Source organism: Antennarius striatus, chromosome 21, assembly GCF_040054535.1.
Source record: "Antennarius striatus isolate MH-2024 chromosome 21, ASM4005453v1, whole genome shotgun sequence".
NCBI lineage: Eukaryota > Metazoa > Chordata > Actinopteri > Lophiiformes > Antennariidae > Antennarius > Antennarius striatus.
The window spans coordinates 16,465,422-16,471,812 of record NC_090796.1 but is presented as its reverse complement, the minus strand read 5'-3'; positions in this window follow the sequence as shown (position 1 = coordinate 16,471,812).

Genomic DNA, 6,391 nt, shown 5'->3' with positions numbered 1-6,391 from the left:
CACGGAGCGGGACTCGGGGTGAGTCTGACAGAAAACGGCTGAAGTGGGACTCTTTAGCTCACCTGGGAGTCAGGGAGGGACCCAGAACTGGCTCCTGATTGGACACCTAAGGAGCTGATGCGGGGTTGTCATGGCAGCCCTGTCAATCAAACGCAGAGGATTAATCTGTCAGAGACCCAGTCCGACTTGAACTTCCTTTCTAGGAGACCAAAAAGGGACTCAGTGGTTCTGCAGGTTTGGAGCGATGATAGGAAATTATGGATCAGACTAATAATAGATTATTATTTAATCCAAAATAATATAACAATAACAAATAATGAAAAAAGTCTGATTCTGTGTCAATCAGGAGCAAACAGTTTATTCCTATTATATATTATCCATCAGACTCATCTCCTTCCTCCGAGCTGATCATCATGTGACTGAACGCCACCCCCCCCAGACCTGAAAGCGTATGTTTCTCTAAGTGGTCTCCATCACTCTAATCACTTTCCTATTCTGTAATATCCATAAGTTGACAGATAAGCCTGGCTTCAGCTCCATTCTATTTATTCCCTTGGATTAGCATTAGCCTGGCTGCTAACATTAGTCTAATAGCAGCGTATTCAATCAGCATTAACACGTTCTGGGACATATGTTAGTGGTCAGAGCCCCGTCAGGTCACACACACACACACACACACACACACACACACACACACACACACACACACACACACACACACACACACACACACACACACACACACCCCTCTGGAACCTCAGGCCCCCATGATGCAGATGTGTTGGCCGTGAAAAAGGGGGTCACCCGGCTTAAACGGGGTTAATGCCAATTAACCACCCCCCCCCCCAGCAGACAGATGTCCCTGCAGGCCGGTGCGATGCTCTGGGTTCAAGCCCTCATGGTCAGCTGGCATTTCTTTATAAAACACAACAACAACAACAACAACAACAACGTTGCCAAGACAACGACGTATCCTCGGATGAAAAGGGACGGATGCACAAAACACACTCCAGGAGGAACACACTGTGTGTGGTAATGATGGGGGGGGGTTAATTAAGTTAATTCAGTTATACCTCCATTCAGCGACAGGAGAAGTGGGGTGGTGGTGGTTGGGGGGGGGCAGCTAAAAGCAGGTGGATGACACCTCCAGGGTGGAGGACAGGGAGCCGCCGCCTCAGCGTCTCCTGATCCCCCCCGTAAACAAAAGGCCCAGCTCCTAATTAACCTCTCCACTGACCTCCACAACTTAACACTGACCTCCTAAGCCCTGAAATTTTAACCCCACTCACCCCCGTCTCATTGGAAGCCCCCCCCCCCAAAAAAAGCCCACATAAAGCCTCCTCTTCGTTAAGCCACTAATCACTTCCTGAGTCTTTGTTGTGCTTTTGTGCTCCTGCAGGGCTGCAGGAGAGTTAGTGCACAATGGTGCCAAGAAACAGGAAAGAGATGGAGGTGGGGGGGGGTGTGAAAGACTGAGAATGATGGAAATTAATAGTGCATTCATGCGGTGTCGGAGTAATTGGACAAAATACACCGACGTCGCCTCCAGACGGAACAACTCGGACACAGATTCGGTGTCCTGACGTCAAGAAAGTAAAAGTGTTTATCAGGGAAGTTTATCCAGTCAGATCGATGGAGGGACGTCTCCATCAGGGGCAGTTAGATGTTTGACGTGAGGGGGTGTCAGGATTTTAGGAGAAAAAGTGAAAGATAGGAAGGAAAAAGTTGACTTTTTCCTGTTAAGTTCACGACTGAGAACTTTAATATTCTGAAGAGACGTCAAACGAATCAGGAATCAGGTTATTATTGGAGAAATCATCTAGAAGCACGGTTGGTGTGAGTGTGTGTGTATGTGTGTGTGTGTGTGTGTGGTCACCGTGTGACCACATCTTGACCTCCTAACTGAAACCTGAGCAGGGCAGGTAGACCGACGCTGTCCCCTGATTGGTTTGTAACCCGACCCCTGGAGAGGTGAAGGAGAAATCATGTTAACACACACACGCTCACAAAGAGTGGAGAGGAATACACACACACACACACACACACACACACGCCGATGTGAGGATGTGCGTCGGGTCCCAACTCTCCAAATGATGTCATCAAAATCTGTTCATGACTTTATGAGAAATCCTGCAAAAAAGACAAAAAGCTAACCTGCTAATGTTAGCCTGGTGACGGTGGTGGATGGAAAGCCAAGAAGTGAAATGAAGCTGTAGTTTGAGTGAAAAGGGAAGAAGCGCGGAAGGGGGAGGGGTAGTGGGGTCGGATCAGAGGTTGGGGGGGGTCTTGTCTGGTGTGGTTGGGGGTAATCTGGTCTAATCTGCTGCATGTTAACCTATCTGAGCAGCTAGAGCCGGATTATCCCTCTAACAATGGCCACACGCTCATCTGCTAAATTACTCCACTCAAAATCATATGCTGAGACACGGAAACACGCAGACACACACATCCCGGGCCCGCCATCGGTAGATTATATTCCAGTGTGTGTGTGTGTGTGTGTGTGTGTGTGTGTGTGTGTGTTCCTTCTTCACATTCACATTCCTTCCTGCCAGTTTTGGAGTCACCGGGGTCGTTACTTTCCCTCCCCAAGGTCACAGCTGGAAGCAGGGAAAATCCTTTTATTTTTATTTTATTTTATTTATTCTTAAAAACAAGAGTGGGTGGAAGGAGAAGAATAAAAGCAGATTTTTATTTATTTTTTTTAAATTGAGAAAAACATTTGAAGCGAGGAGAAACGATGCGTCCTCCTGCCTGCTTACAGATTCTGTTGCTTTTTCTTTTGGGTGCGTTTTTTTTTTTTTTTTTTCCACGCATCGGGGTCACCCGGGTCACCTGACCTTGTGATGGAGAGCACACAACAACGATGAAAACCTTCGCTGCCCTTCCAGGAGAGTGAGGAATCAACACAATTCCACGCGCAGAGGCGATAAATACGAACCCGTTATAGAAGCGTGGAAACGCGGGGCGGGTTCAATGTCATTACGTGGCCTGTAAATTGAGGTGTTTTTTTTTTTTTTTTTTAAGCAGTCGCTGCTTTTGAAGCGCCTCAAGGTTAGAAAATGTTGACTGAGAAGCTTACGAGAGTTTGCACTTTACTCAAGAAAGAGAATAAAATGTGGTGAGAGGAAAGAATTCTCAGCCAAAGCAACATTCACGTATTCAGAATAAAGATTTCACGTGTTTTTGTGGTTGGGGAACGCATCTTCTGTGTGACGTGAGGCGCCCGGGCTCGAAAACTCTCAAAACTCCCCTAGGGGTCATTAAAAGATGACCTGACACCCAGAAACTTTATGTATTTGTGTTATTGTTCCTCCAATTTTAATTTCAACAATTGTCCCCAAACGCATCACCGCTGCTTCACTCCGACCCGGAATAAAACCCAAACCGGGCGTGTTTCTTGGCCTAATCTTGTTTTGTTTTATGTCTGCAAAAACAAATTTTAGTGAGAGAGATTAGGGATTGTAGGGGGGTGAGTGGTGGAGTGGAGTTGGGGGGGGGGGGCATTCTACCAGGTCAGTGTCTATTGTTTTCTAGTATCAGGCTTAAAGTGGATTCGGTGGGTGAATCGGTGAGGATGTGCTCCATCATCATCATCATCATCATCATCATCATCATCATCATCATCATCAAATTAAATTCTCCCCTTTACCCCAACACACACGCGCGTGGCCACACACGGTTCATTCACAGACACATGCTCTGCAATCCCATAATCCCACTCCAGATTGAGAACACCTTTAAAATACGATGTGATTATTATTAGGGATTATGATCAAATTATGACAGAGTGACAGATTAGACGTGTGTCTGTGTGTGTGCGTGTGTGTGTGTGTGTGTGTGTGTGTGTGTGTGTGTGTGTGTGTGTCAGGGCGACACATTCAATCATTTATCAGAATGGTTTTTTTTTCAGTGTAAGGCTCTTAGATTTTGTCTGACATTCATACTGAAGCAGGATTGAGAAAAAAGAACAAAGAGACGTTTTTATTCTTCTATATACAGTATACTTAATTAATTCAATATAATGTTATAATTCATTTTATTAATATTCTCTTCATAAAGACGACGTCTCCTAATCCATTCAACCGTTGGACACTTTTTCCTGGAGGTGAGGACGATCCGTACCCAGAGGGTGAGCCCTACAGACCTGTGATGCTCTTGAACGCACCACCAAGAATGGCAGGAACAGATTCTCTCCAACCCAATGAGACGCACAGATGGAATGTCTTCTTGAGGGGACCTCTCACAACTCCGTTTGTCCTTGTCGAGGACAAAAAAAGCAAAGAAAAAAAACTCTACTTGTACATTTATGTGGTTAAATAGATTACATTCCGACACTGAAATTCCTGCAGGCGGGGGTTTCTGAGCAGAAACGGGTCTCAGTTTGCAGATTGGACGAGTTCAGTCAGAACTAAATGGTCGAGAAGGATCAAGTGGTGCCAAAAGCGCAGGACGCATGGTTTAAGAGAGGGTTTTTATAAAAGATGCACGCATGGAGGGTCTAAAATAAAATTAAAAAAATAAAAAAATACCAAAATCTAAAATACTAAATAAACTAAACTGAACTAAATAATAGTTTCCGCTAAACTGCAGCGTTTTGAAACCAAAATCTTGTGCCAACACGATTAGCGCAGGTATGATAGGTCCTGTCTTTACAGGTAAGGAAACAATAGGCACGGCCACGCCCCCTCCGGCACGGCCACGCCCCCACCGGCCTGAGAAAACATCTCATTAACCAACGGCCTCACCTCCGTGGGGGCAAACCGGTTCACGTTCACATTCCATTTACCTGGAGGAGTGGGCCGTCATCAGGTGTGATGACGTCATCCAGAAGGCGTGGCTACCCGTTGATGGAGGTGGTTTTTTTAATGGGACAGAACCAGAGGAAGACTTTCAGATCCCTCAAACGTGTAACTCATTTCTACCAGCAGGTGGCGCCTGATGACAAAAATGATTAATTAGCATGCAGATGTCTTCAGGACAGGAAACGGAAGTAAAACTACTTCCTGTTTTAAAACATCAGCATTTTCTGAAAGGCAATGATTCCTTTTTCTTTCTTAAATGCCTTTTCAAACAAAACACTTCAACACAGAGGATAAAAATTCAAAATTTAGGGGGCTCTATTGAGTCAAACAACACACTCCTGGAACCAGCTGACATAGCGATACTGTTCCGTTTTCTTACATTAAAATATATTTTCTCTGTTAAACGTTATAAATAAAACAAGCCCCGCCTCCACCCCTGACCACAGATTGTGATTCTGACATTGGTCCGGATCGATTGGTTTCCCCCCTCCGTTGTGAGAGCGTCTGAGATGCTTGAAGCACACAGTAACCAGCGGGTCCTTGGCAGGTATTTTATTTCATATATAGACGCTTTCTGTAATCAAATGTGAGTGCAATCAAACAACAGCAATACAAACATGACCGATGCAGTCTGAGAACCAGGAACAGGGTTAAAACGGGGCGTTCACTCACTCTACACAGCGAGCAGCTAGAGGAACCTCATGGACAACATTAAAAAAAAAAATCCACTGTCAGGACAGTTCCTTTGGGGTGGGGGCGGCGGCGTTGGGTGGAGAGGGGGCGTCCTGTCCCAACCCTCCTTCTTAGAGGAGATCCAGCCAGTGATGCAACACCCCTAATCCCCCCAACCAATCCCTCGTCCCTCCGCCAACCTCCCAATCGTCTCGTCGTCTCCATGAGTCCCAACTTGCTCTTGGCTCTTCAGTGAACTGGATAACCTCCCACCCCCCACCCCCACCCCAGCACGATTATCATCCTCATCATCCTAATAGTATCAAAAAAAAAAAAAAAAAATTCTCCACTTCTCACGCCGCAGGAGCCAATCAGAGGTTGCCTCGGTGTCGAGTCGGTCTCAGTCCATCCGGGTCGACTTAGAAAAACCACGTCTGTACAACCAAAAGTCCTCATGCGGTGCCCTGCGAGGATGGCATTAACACACACGTGCAAAGGTGGAAGTGGAGGTTGGTAGGAAGAGAGGGGGGTGTTTGTGTCTGAGTGTGTGTGTGTGTGTGTGTGTTAGAGAATGTGTGTGTGTGTGTGTGTCTTTTAAGAGGGGAGAAGCAAAATGTGTTAGGCAACCATCAGAACCAGGAGCACAAAAATAAAAGTCCAAGAGAAGAAGTACACAGAGTCTTTAACCGCCGTCCGTCTTCTCTGGGCGCTCCACACACACACACACACACACACACACACAAACACACACTCACACACACACCCACACACAGATTGTAGGTCCTCATGTCATGGTGAAGTCAGATGTTCAATGTCAACATTCAACAAAAGAAACAACAACAAAAAAAACACCTCAATGGTAAAAATCTTCTCTACCATCACAATTCAGTTCGTAAAATCTGGACATTTGTGAAAAG